Consider the following 21,477-nt stretch of genomic DNA (forward strand, 5'->3'; position numbering starts at 1 on the left):
TGATAGTGTCTGAAGATTTACCACCTTTAGACACAGAAGATAAATTTGAAACCATACTTGAAAAGATTCTGGATACATGTGAAAGGCACTTGCGAAATCGATCTATCAGGGAATATATGAGACAATAAATTTTTTTGCCAATGGATGATGCTACATGGGAAGGAGAACATGTGTTACAAAACCCTAATTTATAGTTGCTTGTGGGCAAGCAACATGGGGAAGGGGAGATTTGTAATGTTTCGAACTCCTCTAGATTTTTCTTTTTAAAGACAATATTATATATATAATAAATAGTAATTATTTAATATTTGCTTAATATTCAAAAGCTTATATTAAATAAATACTAAATAAGTTCAAGAATTAGTATTTCATTAAAACTCTTGTTAATAAGTCTAGTATTCTGTTACACCACGAGAATATGAAGGATCACAATAAATTGTGAATCCACATCTTGGAATGGTGCGGAGGAGTATGAAATTAATTAACGAGGATATGGAAATCAAGTCGGATGAAAACTTTGGAAATATCCGCCAAATGAAGAAAGTATTATGTGGTCTCCTTTCATCAGTTTTCAGATTGACCTAGTGGAGAACACAGACGGGCATTGGAGAAATAAAAGGTTTCTATCATTTGAATCTCGAGTTGTTGCCTATTTCAATACACAAATAATCCTTTTTGTGGTATCATAGTGTCATTTTATATGTCAGTGTATCAATTACGGTTACAGAAGGCGCGAGACATGGAGAAAGATATAAAGAAATACTCGGAATAGTTAATATTGGAATGGAGTCACAGGAACTACCTTGACATGGAAATTGTGTTTCAACACAAAAGAGGTTTCTTGGTCAGATCAAAGTTCATCGCAAATTGAGAAGAAGGTACAACAGTCAAAGATTATACTTGCAAAGTTGAAGACAACTTTAGGTTGTGATGTAACTTGCTAGAGTCATTCATACACCAAGGAGAAGTAAAAACATTTAATAGTAAGTTGTGAATGAATTGCATCCTGAAGAAGATAGGGTGGCATCGTGTATTTCCTCTTTGTTTTTATCAGTTTGATGCAAGTTGATATTCAGGTGCATGTCATTTACACTATGTTGATGTTAATTATAATATATGTATTCAATAATTCCAGACTTTAATAAATTGTTTTGTGGAAAAATTGTGTCAAATATGATTGGTATTTTTCGTACAATAACTATTCAACATTCTTCTTAGACTCGCAGTTTGATTTTCTGAAAGAATGTTTGGTTTGAATGCTTGTCCGACACACTACATCAATAAATTTACAATAAACATTAGTTAGAGAAGGTTGGAATTGTATTATAGAAGTTTGGAATTTTACACCTTAACGCCTCACATACCCCATGGTATGGATCCCTTTAATCTCCATGGTGTCAGTCCCGTGGACTAATTGAATATTAAAAAAAATCCAATACTTCTTAAGAAGCTATATTGATTATTCCAAAATAATAGGTTCATATTATTGAAATGAATAAAATTCATTTGTATCCAAAAACAATAATAAAATTCCATTTAAATGGATCTCATATCTATGACACCATTAAATAAATACATAATTCTTATAAGGTCAAATGTGCATTACCTTGTGTGGGTCTTGCGCATCTGTAGAGGATATTGTTGGTATGGTCCTTGCTTGTGACTTTACTGGTGTCAATGTCGAGTGTATTGACTTGTGTGCTATTACTCTGCGGTTGTTGCTTATGTGTTTTACAAGTGTTCAGATTCGATTGTTGCTACTCTGCAACGGGAGTTTAATGATGAATGTGTTCATTGTTTTATTCGATTTGGATGTACTGTTAGTCCACGTGGTTGGTTTTATCCTCTCGCGATCATTGTTTGGATTGTCCTTTTCTTATTCGGTGTGATTGTCATTTTTTCCTTTTTCTTCCATATCAAATTATTACCTTATGTCTCCCTTTGATGCCACATTTGCCAATGGTGTTCACTGCGTTGTCCGCATTGTTGATGATGTATGATCTTCCTTTCGTTTATCCCCTTTCCAATGTATAATTAAATTTGACTCCACTTCATATTTTAGTGAATTAGACATTATAAGATATGGGCCTATTATTATATCCGTTAGAATTCACCATTTATAATATATAATCTCGTGTGTTTACCGTATGGGGTAAATAGATTAATGCATTCAGATAAGAACATGTAACAACAGTACTCCTTTTATTATTGACATATATGCCAAAGAGATTACATAATGCTTACAATGATCATTACAACAACAATCCAAAGTTGTACATATACCATTCCGAAGAACCTTCTCGAAGGGGTCCATTGGCTACATAATAATTACTGACTACATGCTAATCTACCCCTTGGCTACACAATATTTATCGACGACATCAACTCGTCGGCTACACAATATTTATCGACGACATCATCCCCCCAAAAGAAAAAGGCGTCTTTGGACGACAATTACAAAATATCCGAGACAGATTAAGAAAATGGAATACATTAACTGACTAACTACAACAAGATAGGTCTGTTTCTGTCACACTGTCACACCACTTTCACATTCGTCCCGTGCCTACACCAAACTATTCTCCAAACCATGTTGCATCTGTAGCCTCTGCTAACACAATACTGTCTCCTTAATCAAGTTGACCTTGATAGCCACCCGTGTTGCTTTCTCTGCTTCCAACTCCTGGGTACCCTAAGCCAAGTGTCGTTGTACTGCCTTCAACTAGATGATCAGCTCCTCTCGAGCTCTCTATGCATCCACCAACACAACTTCACGTCCAACACCTATTCCAAGTGCCTCAAAGCGTATCACCCCTCACGAAAGGTTTGCTCTGTTGATCTCTCCACCTCTGGCACACTATGCCTGCAACAGCTCTAGGTCTCATCAATTGGTCACACTTCCCACGACTGTTAACTAAATCGACTGGGGGTCTAGGGGGCATCGCCCTTGTGGGGTCGAGGGGCAGCGCCCCCACGAGGTCCTGGGGCACTCTCAAAGCCACACAAAACTCCATGGAACATACCATTTTTGTGATTTTCTTCCGATCTCACACTCTTCTGGAAACCGCTTATGTTTCCTACCTGTTTATGTCTTTCCCTTCACTTCGGCATCATACATTATTCATTTTGAACATCTTTGAGTTGTCGTCATTTTAAATTTTTTTTTTTTTCCAACACTACTGCTCTTCATTATTTGTCGATGATGGAACAGTTCGCGCATGATATATTTTTAACTTTGAACTGTTCACCATTGCCCAAATTTCCTGCGCGTCCAATGTCCATAGCTTTATTGCTCCGTTATCACCTACTTCCCGGATTTGGTATGGTCAGACCCATTTGACTTTAAATTTTCCTGGTTTGATTTCGTTCCATCCATCATACTTCAACACTAGTTGTCCTGGTTGGAACTTGTTCAGTCTCAAGTGTTTATCATGCCACGCTTTGCGTCTATTCTACGTCACCTTCGTGGCCCATTGTGCCAATAATCACTTCTCCTTGAGTTTGTTTAGATTATACAACCTTTCCCTCAAGCTTTCCATGTCGCGTACCATGAATTCCGTCGGCTGCCATTCCTTGCTGTCAATAGCTGTATTGTTGATTTTAGAACCTTCACTTTGTACTACTGAAGTTTTAATTAAGCCCTTCCTCTTTGTTTCCTGTACAGACCGTACGATGTGCTTTCCTTGCTGTCAGCACCTTTCTACTAATTTCGTGGTGCGGTGTAACTATTTCTTGTTGCGTGGTCCGTTCACCATGTACCGAACGGTGGAATATTTCCTTTTGCTACCTTTAGCTTGAGTTGTAGTCGCCTTTGTTTCTTCCACTTCTCTGTATTCCTTCAGACATTCATTTTCCTCTTTTTTCTCACCTTCATCGACCCTTAACATATTACAGCTCGGAAAGAGTTTGTAGTCCTCTATCTGCTAGTGAAAAAGGCCGTTCACCGAGTCTAGGCCGTCCTTATTCGATCCTCCTAATCTCAATACTCCTTCGTCCGGTTCCATTCTCTTCTTTCCTTCATTGTCACTCTCGCCTTCACCTTTTGAGTATGACGACGCTACCTCCTCACCTACTATTTGTGTGTGCAGGTCAATTATGAATCTTCTGCCTCTGCGCTCCATTGATACCAGTTGATGAGACCTAGAGCTGCTGCAGGCATAGTGTGCCAGAGGTGGAAAGATCAACGGAGCAAGCCTTTCGAGAGGGGTGATACGCTTTGAGGCACTTAGAGTAGGTGTTGGACGTGAAGCTGTCTTGGTGGATGCATAGAGAGCTCGGGAGGAGCTGATCATCCAGTTGGGGGCAGTAGAGCGACACTTGGCTCAGTGTACCCAAGAGTTGGAAGTAGAGAAAGCAGCACGAGTGGCTATCAAGGTCAGCTTGACTAAGGAGACAATATTGTGTTAGCATAGGCTACAGATGCAACGTGGTTTGGAGACCAGTTTGGTGTAGGCACATGACGAATGTGAAAGCGGTGTGGCAAAAACAAATCTATCTTGTTGTAGTTAGTCAGTTAGTGTATTCCGTTTTGTTAATTTGTCTTGGATATTTTGTAATTGTCGTCCGGAGATGACTTTTTCTTTTGGGTTTCTTTTGGGTGGTATGATGTTGTTGGTAAATATTGTGTAGCCTACAGGTTGATGTCGTCGGTAAATATTATGTAGCTGACATGTAGCCGATGAGCCCTTCGGGGAGGTATATGTACACTCGTCGAAATGGACTTTAATCATGATGGAAATCATCATTGGAAGCACTATGTAATCTCTTCGGCATATATGCGAATAATAAAAGGAGTACTGCTATGTTACATATTCTTGTCTATTGTCTGTATGCATTAATTTATTTACCTCATATAGTAAACATCGTGTTATATGAGAGGTCAAACAATTTGGGGTTTTGGCCTTTACAACTGAATGACTTCATATATTTTTCTTTGGGTGTTTGCTCGTTTGTGGTTCATCTTATTTGATTGCCAATATGGTATATATATACCGTTCAAATCACAAATAGGTCATGGCCCTTGGACATATCACTATATATGGGACCCAGTGACCATTATTATATGGTTTATTTATTAATTTGTTGAACTTGATTATAGGTTATCTTATAGTTTCTTTAATTAATTGTTTATGAATTTGTGATATATTTAGTTATTAAATACATTTCATGATCAAGTATTTGAGTCAATTTATCATCGAATAATTTATTTTTAAATGGGAAATATCACAATTGACTTATAATCGAAATATCTAAATATTCTTTAATCAATTGCTTAAGGATATCGACTAATGTGATTTAATATTGAATTTCATTATTAGAGGGGGATATTACAGAAGAACCTTACATGATGGATACCCTTAGACTCACATTATTGATAAAGATGGTAGAAGATATACACTAACCACTCTGCAAGACAATGATTTGATCCAAGTACCATATGATTTGGTAGTAAGGAGTATGTTCCTAAGGTGAAGAAGAAAGAAATTCAGGACTGGTCTGGTGTTAGTACAGAGATGTATTTCAGTACAACGGAGTGCAATGTAGGGTCATGATAGGGGCAACCAAATGTCTTGTTAGAGGCAGAGATGATCTTTCATAGATAAATGGATTGGAGGGTCAGTTGGACCTCAAACAGTCAGCAAGAATGGTGCAACCATAGTCAAGGAGTGACTGTCCAAAACAGAGAATTACAAATATGTTTTATGTTCTAATGTGTGTCATGAGTTTGGTGTAGGAATAGGAAGAAGGGCTAACTCATTCAATGAGTTTGTATTGCAATAAAAGCCTTGCAAGGAGGAGAGTTACAGAGGACCATCAGGAAGGATGGAAGGCATGAAGACCAAACCCCTTATCTCCCGGGGCTAGAGATATTTTATGGGGGGGTGGTAAGGGGGTAGTATGATGCAGGAGTACCTAATGGAGAAAAAAGACCAATGAAGACACCAAGGTATGAAGGATGTGGTAAAGGGTTTACAAGCCCTAATTAAAATGTATTAAGGCCTATTATGGCATTTGAACATACTGATCAATGTAATTCAAATGTAAGTCCTAATGTTTCTGATAAGGACCATAGGGAAAATATGCGTAATCAGTGCATAGTTATGGGACCGAAGGGTAGGATAGATGTCTTTAATCATAAACATTGTAACAAGGCAGGTAATAAGCTTTTACATTGCTTCAAAGGTCATAAGAGCCAGTTTGCTAATGTTAGTAAGTTTAAAGTAAAATTTGTAACATTTAGTGAGGAAAGTTATGGGTGAGAACAATCTGGTTTGTTGGATTAGTTTCCTTCAAAGGGAAAAGGTTGTTATGAAGTTCAAATTACATAAATGGAATGATAGATCCACGATCATAATAAAGTGTGGAGGAAAGTTCTGATATTTTCAACTTTCTGCAATAAAAGACAATTTTTTGTAACTTGTGCAATTTTGCATGATTTTGTGATTGAAAATTTGTTGATATGAAATGATAGCATAGTAACTGGATGTTATTCTAACACATTCCGAGTCACCTGAGGGATCTTACATTTCATTTTGTTGATCATATATCAGTCTGATCTGTGACTGTACCATGCCAAAATCAGAAACTTGTTAATCTAATGGAATGAATGATCCATTCCACTTTATGTGCCCACTGTATCTTGTGGAATGGATCATAACCATAATATATTGATGTTTACTAACCAAAACTAATGCAGGAGAAGTGAATTAAAACAAGTTGATGACCCCAGGGTAGAAGTTGTGTAAACTGGCACAGTGAAAGTGTATGCCTAGTGTGGCTAAGATATTGGATCTCAGAAATTTCCTTAATAAGGGCAAGTTTATGTTTTTAAAGGAGTTAGTACATGATAAGTGCATGGGGTAATCAACTATTGTTTGTTCCAAGAAGTGTTGCGAGAGCATTGAATGAAGAAGCCCTAGTTGTGAGGGTTTAAGGGTTAACTCATCTAAGGTGTGTGGCTATCCAAACAAATATCAAAATCTGTAGTTTGGTGAAAAAAATACAGCTCTGTGCAAAGTTAGAAGATCATACTCTAAGTTTATAGAGTACTTTCTTTGTAATTTAGGCCTAATTGGACCTAATACAAGGGTAGCAGGGCTTGGTTTGAGGTTTTGGTCCAAAACAAGTGTAGTTGAAATCAACATATGTTATATAATTTTTAAAGGTTATCTGGAACCCTAAAGTGTTTGAAAAATTGTTTGGAAGAATTTGAAACTAAGTTGAGGAAAGAGGTTTGGTAGGGCTACCAGCAGGATTTCGCCATTTCACAACCTGCATGTTTTGGTATGTGTGAAATAGCAAAATTTCACAGTTTCGAAACAAACCTTATTGCCTTCCTGCGAAATAGCAAAGTGATTGAAGTCTTGGAGGTGCTCAAGCCTAAGGAAGGTTGGGAGAGCTTGGAGTGGGGGAGTCTATAGTTGAAGGGTTATTAAGACCTAGTGAGGAGTAGATACAAACTGATTGTTTAACTTGCTGGAGGGATTTGGTGAGTGGAAAGATTACAGGGTAGACTCCCCTGCGTCACAATCTAAACTCATATGTAGACGATTAGTAAGTGGGCAGCAGTACTAAGTCTAGAAATTAATCTACTATTCCAATCCTGTGGCCTAATCTCATTGCCAGGAATTGCACTTGGGTCCCAAAGCGTGCAAACAATTCCCTGTAGCCAATTCTTATCACTTGAGTCAGAAAAAACTCCCTTATCAAAGTTGGAGAGTGGATTATAAATTGTCCAATTAGCATCTACCTCAAACAAAGAATTGCCAACAACCTGAATATCATCATTTATTCTCAACTTGTACTAAAGTTCTGGCTGGTCCAAAAATTTGGTACTTGATCTTTTGGCAACTATCCAAGTCATAAGTCTGTTGTATGCTCTTCAGTTCCTGAATCACTTACTTGAAAAACTCAGTCCTTCCTCTGTTCTCTTGCTCCCTAAATTGATTAGTGACAAAAATCAGATTTTTTTGCTTCTTGAAGAGCAAGCTGTGTATGCTCCAATGTCTCAGAGTATCGTTAAGCTTCTTGATGAACTTATGTACCTCATTCTCTTTTTCATTCAATTTATCAGCACATACTTCAGCAACCTTAAAACATGATCCCTGTTTGAAAGTAAATATATATGGTCAGCTACATAAGAATTACCTTCCATACCCCTTTGATTCTTTTCTACCTGTGCCAATCTGTAAAGATCTTCAATCATCCTGAGTGTCATCATAACATACTAAGGCTACAACAACCATATCCTTAGTAACTTTTAGCACTGATTCTTCAAAGTAAGTTTCTTATTATTGTCATTTTGAAATGCATTTTCCGATCGGTCATTCAAAACACCATCATCCTTCAATGAACTGTTGCTACTAAAAGCAAATGATGCATTGCATCTCTCAAGGATGTCATCAATATCGTTATAAGCCTCAAACTCCTTATCATACAAAACACCATCATCCTTCAACGAACTGTTGCTACTAAAAGCATATGATTCATTACATCTCTCAAGGATGTCATCGATATCATTATAAGCCCCAAACTCTTTATCATACAAAGTCGAAGTTGCTGTTATGTCATCATTCTCAAACATTCTCATTATGCGAAGATTCATAAACTTTGCTGTGGACATCTTGGGACTCCAATGTGCTCTACCTTTGAGTAAGACCATCCTAATTAAAATATTTGTCAATAACTACCTCCAAATCACCAATATAGAGATTTGTATTATCTTTTATTAATAGCAACAATTGAATCCATCTCCTCACAAGCATTTGTGATATTTTGTTGGAACAAAGCTTTGAGATTTATATCTTTTTCATCTCTGGTTAGAATTGCTTTGGATGCCTTCTCTTCTTTACCAAGCCCACAATTGTGATTAGGTGTTTAAGTGTCCTAAAATGTGAAACAGATATGCTTCCTTTTTCATTTGGTTCTTACTTGGGAGATTGTGCAACTTGTAAGCCCATTGAGATTAGTTCATTTTCTGTTAACTGCTGCTTGAACCTCTCAATCTTCTTCTTGATTAATCCTGTTGAGAGCTCATAAGTCATAGGCAATCGTTCCTTTCTCCAGATAGCTAACAAGTCTGATTGTAACTGCTTACACCATCATCCTCATCTAAGACTAAGGACATGATGGTTTGCATACAAGTCCTCACATTGTTTCGATTATGTTTCGTGATTCTAGATAAGAAGCATTGAAACATTTGAACTAAGTTGCCGGTTCAGATTCTGGTTCGGATGTGGGTTTGACATTCGGGTTCGACATTCGCTCAATTTTTTTTGGGGTGGGTTTGGTTTCGTTTTGGGTTCATCCATACAAGTTAAAAAAAATTAAAATTATATATATGCAAACTTATCAAATAAATTGGAAATTGAAAATATGAACCTGCAACTTAGCTTTTAACTACTGAACATATGAAAGCTTTAAAACAATAAATTAGAAATTGAAAATATGAAGTTTTATACAGAACATTATAAGAAACAACTCAATCTGCAATGATTGCCTGGATAAAAGCTTCTAATACTTGCATTTTTTCCCGCCTATGCCATTTTTTGTAAATACTGAGCACGATTTTCTGTAAGTGCCTGTGATTTTCTATAAAATGAAGTCAATACTGAGCCTGTGAATCTCTGTAAGCCTGTGTTGCTTTCTTACTGAGCCCACCATGTATTCTCAATGTCGTGTACAGAGAATGTGGGTGAGTTTAGGTTTAAATTTTAGGACAAAAAACATACTAAAACTGTGGGTGACTTAAAGTTTAAAATATTAAAAAACTTTAATAAAAAAACAAAAGCTGCATCAGCGTCACAGGAAAGTCAGTCCAATTTTGTTGAAAATCAGAGAAATGCATTTCCCACTCATCCGGATAAATCCAAATTTGGTAAAAGTCGCCTCTGATTCAACCAGGGTCCTACGTGGCACTTTTACAATGAATTTTGTAGTTAAAATGTGAATTTGATACGAATTAGAACCGAATTCGAATGTCATGCGAATCGACTTTTGAATTCAGGGGTCCACTAGCGAATACGGTAACTTAGCATTTGAAGAATCAACTTATGACATTTGATATCCAACATACTGATAAATGGCCTAGCTCTTGCTATAATTTCTAGAATTTTAGTTCTCTTACCAAAGATCGGGGTTTTGGCATCATTTAATTCATGTAGGCTCTCCACAATCAGCTTCACAACCTTCTCTTCAATATGTCATCATTACAGGGTGCTATAGGAGTTGTTATTCATATAATCTCACCGAGACATGAAGCAATTGCAAGTCTGATATCTTTACATGGATGTTGCAATAACCTATGCTGGACCAAAGCAGACATTAAAAGCTGCAAAGTTCAATTCAGAAGTGTCCAATCTGACTTGTCTACTTTAGACAAATATGAGTCCAATTCGTCCAACTTAGAAAGAACACCTTCAGGCAACTTCAAGGACTTCAATAGTAATCCAATCATATAGAGCCAATTTCCCACTTTTCTTTCTATAAAATCCTTAGCTGTTTATTATTAAATGTGTCATTAAATTCTTTTGAGAAGAAAGCATTTTCCAGATCTGCTATTGTCTTCATTTTGCTTTTTTAGCTGTAGTATCCACCCGTGTTTCCTGCTAGATTTTTCCCTTCTGCTCTTTGGTACTTTGTCAAACAATTTGTGTGCAAAGAGCATAAAGGATTTTGTAATAACCCACTAGAATATTCCTTCAATCTTGTGTTCTAAATGCTTATAATCTGTCATTGTATTGCTGTCCAAGTTGTATATTTGTTTTCAAGTTTGTTGAAAATAACATTCAGGAAGTCATATTTGATTATGGCAATGAACAACAGAACTAAGATTGCATGTTACTGACATAATTTATTTCTACTTATTAAGATAATATCTTATACTTTCTATAATAGTCAACTACTTGTCTGTAGTCCGTCTTTCAGTCTAGATAGGAATGTTGCCTATCCTGTCTCTTTTTTCTTCAGTCCAGATAGGAATGTTTCCTATCTTGTCTCTAGTTTTGTTTCTAATTCCGTCTTCAGTCTACGTTGTTTCTTTTAGAAACAACGTCCTTGTAATTCTTTATAAGGAACACATTTGTTCCTCTGTTAATCAATCAATCATCCGGAAATCCATTAATCTACCAACTCTTCTTGAATCTTGTAACATGGTATCAGAGCAAAATCGTAAAATCTTGTAACGAAAGCCATTTTTATCTACTCACGACTGATTCTTGGTGGGTTTTTCGAGAGCGCAACTGGGTTGTCGTCCGTTTTTTCTGGGTGCCTCGATTTTCGAGCCAATGGATTCAAAAAATGACAGCAAATTCCTAGGTTTTTTGAGCTCTCTTCTGGGTCATTCTCTGATTCTTCTAGGTCTTTCGTATTTTTGCCTCGAAGAACGTGCCTTCACAGATTTCATAGATTTTCATTGAAAAACGTGCCATGGCATCTCTGACAAATATTCTGCTCAAGCATAATTCCAAATTCAATGGTCGCAATTATGGAACCTGGAAGCAGCGCATCATCGCAATCTTCGAATATCGAAACACTGATCAACTTGTTCTGGGTGTTAAGCAGCGTCCGACTTTTCCGGGTCCTGATCAAGGTGAAGCTGCATTTTTCGCCTTCTGAATTTGTTCCTGTTTTTCTGGGTTTGTTGATTTTCTCCTAAAAAATCATTTCAAGTTGTCTGTAATACACAAGGTTGTGTGAGATTCTAGGTTTGTTGATTTTCTCCTCAAAAATCATTTCAAGTTGTCTGTAATACGCAAGGTTGCATGAGATTCTGGGTTTGTTGATTTTCTCCTCAAAAATCATTTCAAGTTGTTTGTAATACGCAAGGTTGTGTGAGATTTTGGGTTTGTTGATTTTCTCCTCAAAAATCATTTCATGTTGTTTGTAATACGCAAGGTTGTGTGAGATTCTGGGTTTTACCGTTTTTTCCACAAAAACGAAGTTTTGTAATCTATTTTGAGTCATAGCACTTTTCTGGCAAAGCTTCTTGGTTTCAGCATTCTGTAGATCCAAGGATATGAAGATAAAATAATCTCCCATGTATACACGTATTTAGACATGCGTATCCTAATAGGTATAATTTTGGACACAATAATAATGTGATGTCACCATTTGAAATTTTTATATATATATGTATATATATCTGTGTGTGTGTGTGTGTGTGTGCAAATATATATATAAAATTATAAATTATTCTTCTGATTAAGAGACCTTCGAATTCTTCCTCATAAATATAAATATCTATGAGAGACGAGGAATACACTTGGCATCATTCTTAAAAAAATCGGTGAACCAAGAAGACAGTTATCCTTTCTATAATTGCTACCAAGAGCTGCGGCTTCCTTAAGCCTTCTTCATTATTCTGTATGTGATATATGTTCGAACATACGTTGGAGAGCAGACATCTCGATTTTGGATTTTATTTCCATTTCCTCTTCTTATTTTCTTCCCTTTCCCTGCGATTGATATTGAAGTAGAACCAAGCTTCTATTTCTGATATTTGTATTGTATTTGAACCAAGATTTCGTATTTAATGAGCTGATTTTGAGAGCTGGCCTTTCAAAGTCAAGCAAGGACCCATTCTCTTCCATTGATCAGGTTATGTGATCAGTCCTTTTAAACTTAATTTGATAGATGTTTTGCATTCGAAAGTATAGATGCAAGAATAACTTCCATGCTTTCCAAATAATGATGCTTCGCCTTGATGTAATTTAAGTCTATCGAATAGTACATTCGATCAAGCACACCAAGATATTTCACCATGTTAAGTCTGAACCACATACACATGTCGTGCTATGGTTTCCTCCTTACTTCAGCTGTTCTTTCAGATTTGAGTTATATCCTCTGAAGTTTCTTGAGTCTTAAGGGCTGTATTGTGCCAGTACTGAAATATTATTTCCATCAGCTGAGTTTCAGTAGATGAATTGATATCCTCTATGATTAGACACCCAAGACTCACTTGGCTGGTTGGCCAAGAAAAAGGGTGAAGAGGTGGAAAGAAAGTTCTGCAAGAACAAGAAAACATAATCAGATTTGATATGATAATTTTATTATTTTCAAAGAAACTATTCAATAGCTCATGTTGTCCAATCCATTTACTTTGTTGTTAAGTCGAGTGGTGGAATTAAGTACCAGGATGCTTAGTGGATGGATAAGGTGTTCCATGTCTACTCCGAGTAGGGAGGGTCTTTCTCGTTAGAGATTGCATGAGGATAAGTTATGGTCTGAGGTTGGGAGGTTAAGCTCCTGACAATGTTTCCCCTCTACACAAGATATCAAGACGTGCATCAGACAGACAAGTTAAGCATTCAAACATTTATTGGTAATAGGTAATTTACTTTTATGATGTTTATTCAAGTAGAAGATAAGATGGATTGATTTATATCATCTTTCAGTTATTCCTTAAATGAAAGCAACTCTTATCGTCAATGTAATTGACAATTGGTTAGATCGGTTGATTTTCCAACTCGACATGGAAAATATCTATATGCAAGAGAGAAGTTTATCTGATGGATTGTTATTTCAGTGTTCCATATATTTGAATAATGAATATGAGCGTATTTTCCTAACTGATACAGTGGTATGTGATGCCCTAAATGATATAGTGGTATTTGATGCCCTAAATGTTACAGTGGTATTGATGCCCTAAATGATACAATGGTATTTGATGCCCTAGATTTTATATCGGTATTTGTCATTACAATAAAGTAGTATAGCTATTTGTTCCTTAAGCGGTATTTATGGACTAACCTGGGTTTTGCAGAAGCATCCCTGGACGGATTTCGGAATTGAATTCTACGGTATGTAGATTTAAAATTCCATTTAAAATTCCTTTTTAAATTTTAGTGATGATGTCTTCAAATGTTAGTTACAAAATTTCCGTTTAACTGATTGTAACCATAAATCTCATTCACATGAATATATCTGTTATAACTATCTTTCTATGAATATGAAGTATTAACTGTATTTCTTTGATATGCTAGTTGTTAGTTAAGACCTAGGAAAGGTGGATGTTACATCATACACTTCACCATACACAGTCAAGCCGAGCTGGCTTCTCAGCAAAATAGTGATGGTAAGTGGGTAGTCTAATAATGATGACATGTAATGGTCCTATTTCTAAGTTCCTATATTTATATGTTTAGAGAAAAGACACATTCCTTTGGACTACCTTATTCAATTAACATTTGCAAAAATTGATCCTATAACTCGAGTTAAGGTTGCAGCTTCTATCGGATTCATTTGATCATGAGATACCTTGTTGATGTTAAATCATTTTAAAGATAAATATCTTATATATATATAATATATTATATATGTAATATAATATATATTATACATTATATATTATTATATAATAATATAATAATATAATAATATATTAATATATTATATATTATTGTAATATAATAATATAATACATATATGGTTAACATATTAATATTACATATACGCTTAAAGATGAGTTATACATATGGTTATTTATATTATTAATATATTAACTAATGATGATTAACTATAGAGACATGTCTCCTCCTCTCATATTTATGAGTCGTCAAATATGCATTTGGAAGACATCAATCACATTGGCAATGTTAGTACATTTGCAAAAAACGATCCATGTCACTCAACATGGTATCAGAGCCAAACTACGAATGTAAGAAAGCAACATGTTTTGTATAACACTTCATTACTATTCAATATTTGGGGAGAATTATTATAAGAATTAAACTGGCATATGCAATAAGAAAAAGATAATAAAATCATACCATATAGAAAGGACAAAGTCCCCATAATGGAACAGACAGATTAGTAAGACAACATAGATCAACCTTTGGCAACACTTGATCATGACCAACCAGTATGGGAATAAAACCCCTACGTACTTTTGCTCAAGCCACATACCAATATAGAGATAGTGAGGGGAGACAAAGTGTAACCTCAAAAAAAAAAGAGAGGAGGCGTGGAGCATGTTTGGCACATTGCACACACCACCAACCAAAGGTTGAGCATAATCGATTAAGAAGTACAAAGGACCCATGTGATAAAGGAGCCGAGAATGAAGATAGAATACCAATAAGAGGCGTATATCCAAACACCAAAAGAAGATGTGGACAAACATATGAAGAGAAGGATTATCAGAGGATAACTTGCAAATAAGGGAAACAACTACACACAGACATCATGGAATCGCCCATCCCTAACATGCATAGTTAGTACAGTTAGAGATTGAAGATGGGCGAATAAAGTCATTCTTTCAAGCAAAGACCAAGGGTTGCCACAAAGATTAGAGAGGGAAGATTCACGGATTCAGTCACATGTGTATCAGTTTAGTTATAATTTTAGAAGAGCGTGGATTGGAGGAATGGTTAGCATCTATACTCCCTATGTTATAATAGAGGAGATTGAATATGAATTGAACCATGGGAAATTGAGAATCCCGCTTTGGTATTGCTCGGTTGTCGGAGCATCTAATTTGTATAATTAAATGACTATGTTAGAGCAAAGCATTCAATATCTCTGTAAACACATAAGGTCATGAATTTGATGAAGATGTTGACGTGTTTCCCAAGAAAGCTAACAAACTTCATCAAAGATGGTTTAATTGTTTCATCTACAGAGGAAAGTAAAAGAATTGAGTTCTTGCATATTATAATCAAAACACTCAGATCTACAGAGAAAATGATGGAGAAGTCGAACAATGGTGTCAATGACTTGACTAATTAAAATGTTACCCAATTTTTTTGAGCGTGACTTCTCTTCGAATGAAATACTTATTTATGGTATTCCAATGGAAAACAAAGGACGACTCCATTTTTCGAGTGACCCTTCTCAACTTGAAATTAGATACGCAAGTTCAAGATCTACTCTCCTCACACATGATTCGGGATACATTCAACCTTGACCACTCTTGACATGGCCCTTGTACTTGATGCGACTCTTGTTAAATTGCAGAATGGAAAGGTATTATTTGTTGAGGAAATACACTGGTGGAGAAAGTGGATCCTAATGAATTAACCCGTATGGAAGATGGTATGCTGTTGAGAGGAAGAGCACAAAAGACAACTAGCATTTGGCGGTTCATTGTTTGATGTTTAGCATCTGTTCAAAGACCTTTACAACCTTTGATGAGCCCACCAACTTATATATGGTGAATAATAACATAAAGCAAGGTGCCATCATTAATGAAAAGAAAGAATCAATTATTATAACTTTGACATCGAAGAGGGTGAATGAGTGGATTATAAAAAATGGGAAATGGTTGTAATCTATAATAAAATCTCAATTGCCACAATAAAGGATGCTGATCTGGATGAAGGTACATGATTATAAAGGTGAGTATAAGGTATGTTTTCTTTGATATTATTATTGAATAATATACGCATATTTTATTAGATGTTCCTCTACATTATTAAGTTAATGAATATATAATATGCTTTGTATTGAATATTGTAAAATATGTATTTATAATTATATATATACATTTATTCAAAACGATATTTGATAATTCGATATAATGTTTGATAATCATAAAAGAGATTCATTATGAGAATACTAAAGGTAAAAATGAAGTATAGTTAAGTTGTGACTTCTATACATCACTATGTATTATGTTATGTCATGTTATAATCATTTATTTTGTTAGTAATAGGCATGAGTTAAATTACTAACATTCTTATTTGTATTTATATATGATTATAAAGAATTATGTGCCTTGATCTTTTTTTCCAAGAATGTTATTGCAGGAAGAGTGAGATTGAGATTTAGAGGGAGCCTGACATGTTATTAGAGGCAACCTTGAAAGAGAGGGAGAAGACTGAGGATGTTGTTTAGTTAACCTTGAATGAACTTGGTCTTATTGATTAAGAGGGAGTAAACAATGTTGAGATGGATTCTCTGGTGTTGCTAGCATAATTTTAGTGATAAGGAAGTATGAAATGGGAATGTAAATTCAATGAATAAGAATGTACACTTACTATTAAATAAGATATTCATATCAACTACCACCTTAAACAAATTGAGAGCAAAAGCTTTATTTCAATTAATACAAAAGGTGCTAGGCATCGTGGGCTCACTTTTTGAGAGAAAACTTACTAAGGAGAGGGGTCATCACAATGATCGCTGAGATAGGATATCTGTGATTCAGTTGAACAAATGTTTTGTGAATAGGGTGGATATACATTGAGATCACAAATAGATTACAAGTTTACTCCTAAAGCAAATTGGTAGAAATTTTCCGACTCCATAAATTGAAATGAGTAGAAATTATACATTGTAGGGCAAATAATAATATTCAATGTTTCCACTATCTAACTAGCTCATCAAGGTCTTTAGCTCATTTTGGATAGCAAGGGCAGCACAAATTAGATTGGATAAGTGGATCAAGCATTGTCTAAAATCATCTTGAATAGACAACTCGACAATTGAAGAGTGTTTCGGTTGGGAAGAAATCATTGGGCCACACATTACATGAGAGCACAGATATGGGTTGATTTAGATCTGATATTTGGATCAGCTCTTTACTTGTAGAAGAGGCAGACCTTATATTTGGGGAAATCAACACAAGAGATGATGTTAAGGAAATCCATATTTGGTTTGATGCAAAATTGTTCAATAATATAGAATGAGTGGGAATTTTACATTGTGGGGGGAATATTAGTCAATGCTCCATTCTCACTTGAACCTTCTTCAGAGGGGAGATGTTCCATTCTCAAATAATCTAAGAAGACAATTTCTAAATCTTCACGTGCAAATAAGTATTCCTATCTTTTACATTTACCTCTCTTATTTGTAATTCTATACATACTATAAGGTTTATTTGCCTTGATCTTTTCCTTTATGTTTTTGAAGATGTTCTTACAGGAAAAGAAAGTCAGTACTTTACAATTGCTACCAAATATTGTGCAAATTCAATCTAATGATAGTAGCTTCAAAGACCTTGATGATCAAGATGGATAAATTGACGCTCTTGAAGCAAACATCTTTGATGATTGTGATTATGAGATCCTTCTACATTAAGAGGGAGTATGACACTTTTTTTAAAGCAACACAAGAGCTTAGAAGATTGATACTTAGAGGGAGTCTAGAAATACATGTGTGTGACTACATGATGTTGATGGGCCTACTCCTATGCATATCATGAGGAAGTGATGACTTATCACTAGAAAATTAGAAAATTGATATAAGATTCAGAGTGAGTCTGACAAGAATCCTTGGGAGAAGAGAGCCTCTAAGGGAGTAACTACTGGACCTGACTTTCCAGGATCATTGTGCAAAGGGAGAATTTTTGACGTGCAATCCTTGTGAATGATATCTTCTCTATTTAGGAAAAGTTCCAAGTGAAATTCCTTGTAATGCATTCTTCTCTATGAGAGAGAATTGAGGTGAAAGCCTTTGCACCACCCTCTGACTTGGTTCATGGTGTTTATTATTTCACATATGATATGTAATGAAAGGTGACAATCTTTCATTGACATATATAAACAAAAGGTAACCATTGTAAGGTGACAATCTTATAAATGGTAGACCTATTATCATGACAAACTTCATTAATTTGTTGTTCCAGAGTGCTGGAAATCATGATAATGAACAGACAGAAGGTAACCATTGTAAGGTGGTGATCTTATAAATGGTAGACTTGTCATCATGGTTCATTGGGCTGGATTTTGCCGGACACCATGATAACCAACTTGTTATGGTTCTTTGGGCTGGATCTTGTTGAACACCATAGTTGCTACTATAGACCACACTTAAGGTGGTGTTTTCAAAGTTATGGAAATTGCTTCAATTTGTGTTATGAAAGGCGAGAAATTTAGCCTCATAGTGAATTGAATATCATAATGAGATGATATCTCTTCTTATTCTTGAGAGAAAATGTGTTCTATAAATCCTCCATAGCTAAGAGGGAGTGTTAAGGTTGTAGCTTCTATTGGATTGATTTTATCACGAGATACCTTGTCGATGGTAAATCATCTTTAAGATAAAGATCTTATATATATAATATATATTATATATGTAATATAATATATATAATATATTATACATTATATAGTATTATATAATAATATAATAATCTATTATATATAATTATAATTTATTAATATAATACACATATGGTTAACATATTAATATTACATATATGCTTAAAAATGAGTTATACATATGGTTATTTATGTTATTAATATATTAACTAGTGATGATTAACTATAGAGACATGTCTCTTCATGAGACATGTCTCCTCTCATATTTATGAGTCTTCAAATCTGCATTTGGAAGACATCAATCACATTGGCATTGTTAGTACATTTGTAGAAAATGATCCATGTTACTCAACAACTCATAGCAAATGCATGTTACACAAGCTTCAAATGGATATAACACAGTTTCCTCCCTTTTCAAAGTGCTTGATAACATGTTCTTGAAAAGCTCCCAAAAGCTCAATTCAATAGATTTTAATGGCACCCAAATATCCTCTCTTCAAGTGGCCATTATTTAAATCTCCTCAGATGTCTAGTTGATACCACAAAGACTCCAAAATTGGATAGCGTAAGCTATGAATTCTATGCTGAGAACAAGGGAAAATACTGGAAAAGTCTTTATACAAAAAAACTAGAAGCTTGTGATTATTCGTGCCGCTATTTTCCTCATGGCATCCAATTCTCCATGACCTTGCACTCAAGAATTTATCATGCCAAGAAGACGAGGAGTTGTGCAAGCACAAGGAGAAATTATACAGAAACGGGAAACTTTATATTTCTCCTTTATGTATTCATTTCATGAAAGCTGACATCATGCACAGATTTGCTCACGTTGACTCTTTCATGGCTATTTGGAAGAATACAAATCAGGCAATGCTAATCTCTGCACATGAATGTGAGAAGTCTCACGAGTCATGACAATATTTGCAACTGACAAAACGCCCCTTGCAGCCAAACTGTATTCCTCCAAATTAAGAATGTAGGCCAGTCACCATAAAGTTCAACTTTAGTGGAAATGAGTTCCACAAATTCACAGGGTAAGAACAATATCACTTTGCCAATATAGCTTCAACAGGGTTCCAAAATGAATTATTAAACACATGCCACAGATTCGATTCCAGTGAAATTTTATCTCTCTTTCCTTACACCATTACACAAGAAAGGTGTGGGGTCCCATGAAATATTTGATCTGCAAGATTATTCAATCCCAGTTTGTGACTATAAGAATACACAGCAGTAGTATTTGCTCTAATTAAGCTTGAAATCAAATTTTACACCAAGCTTTCCAAGAGACACCCGAAATAAAGATTGGGCCCACAATATTTAGAATATAGTAAAGTAGGAACCCAAACAATGTAGTTCATCTATGAGCAACTCAAACCCTTACATATTTGTTCAGTTGTGTGCTTAAAATATCAATCTGTACAGGCTGGCAAGAGATCCAACCTTGATACCACTGTAATATCCCCCTAGGATATTATTTTCAGATTTTTCCAAATATTCCCCAAAAATTTTAAACAATCAATTTGCATCAAACTAACTTATATTTAAACAATAGTTTATGCTGAAAATCATAGAAGCTTGATATTTAATATGCGCATAAAACATTACAATCTTCTTTTCAATACAGACATGAAATACCTCAAGCATTGCAAACTATCTTCAGATTATAACTTCATAAATTTGCCCCAATGCGAATTCCGATGCAGGTCTACCTCCAAAGATGAATTGGGTTTCTGTCCAATTCATGACTAAATCTTGAAGGTTTCCATCCTCAAATTTCAGAACTAAAAGCTAGAAGCTTCTTAGATTTTTCCAAGAGTAAGCAATAATCAAACATAAACCCCAACGTAATGAGAATGAGCCTCTCAATGTTCTCTTAAAGTACAACCCTTTGACTTTTTGTTTTCCCTTTTGCCTGTCTCTTCATATTCCTTTTTTTCTGTGTGTTTATTTTGCCTTTTTAAAATTAAAATGAATTATTAAGTATTCACTCATTGCCATTAAGTTATTTTAATACTTTTAAAAATGATTAAATCAAGTTGTCCTTTAAATTTGATATAAGTTAACAACTTAAAATTTAATTGGCTACTAATATTCTAAAAAGGGGACATTATAGATTACCACCACAATAACTGATGTGATAGAGCAACTATATCTACAACATCTAGATTTTTTCAAATTAGAAAAATGACATTAATACATTTAATAATTAAAATTATTTTTTTGAATAAAATCTAAAAAAATTGAATTTAAAACAAAGTACAAAATAATTATTTTTATTTTTATTGATATTGGACCACTTAGTCATCAATTGCCCTTTCTCTCACCACCTTCTTCTCTTGTCTTTGATCACTTCCCACAAACCACCATGGATTGTAGAGCACCTCACAACTCCAACATCCTCAACAACAAAATAATATAGCTTACACATTTAGTCGCAACTGGTTTCAAGTGTGATTGTCACATAAAAACATTTACATCTCAAGATTTAACCATT

At 35.1% G+C, this 21,477-nt stretch overlaps 1 protein-coding gene across 6 annotated transcripts in view; it reads left to right on the forward strand.

Annotated features, from left to right (window-relative positions):
• The window catches only part of ORC2 (origin recognition complex second largest subunit 2), a 137,689-nt gene that overhangs the window by 68,680 nt on the left and 47,532 nt on the right, over positions 1 to 21,477 (forward strand). The window lies entirely within an intron of this gene.

Source organism: Cupressus sempervirens, chromosome 8 (genome assembly GCF_028749045.1).
Source record: "Cupressus sempervirens isolate cs-2001-9-10 chromosome 8, ASM2874904v1, whole genome shotgun sequence".
NCBI lineage: Eukaryota > Viridiplantae > Streptophyta > Pinopsida > Cupressales > Cupressaceae > Cupressus > Cupressus sempervirens.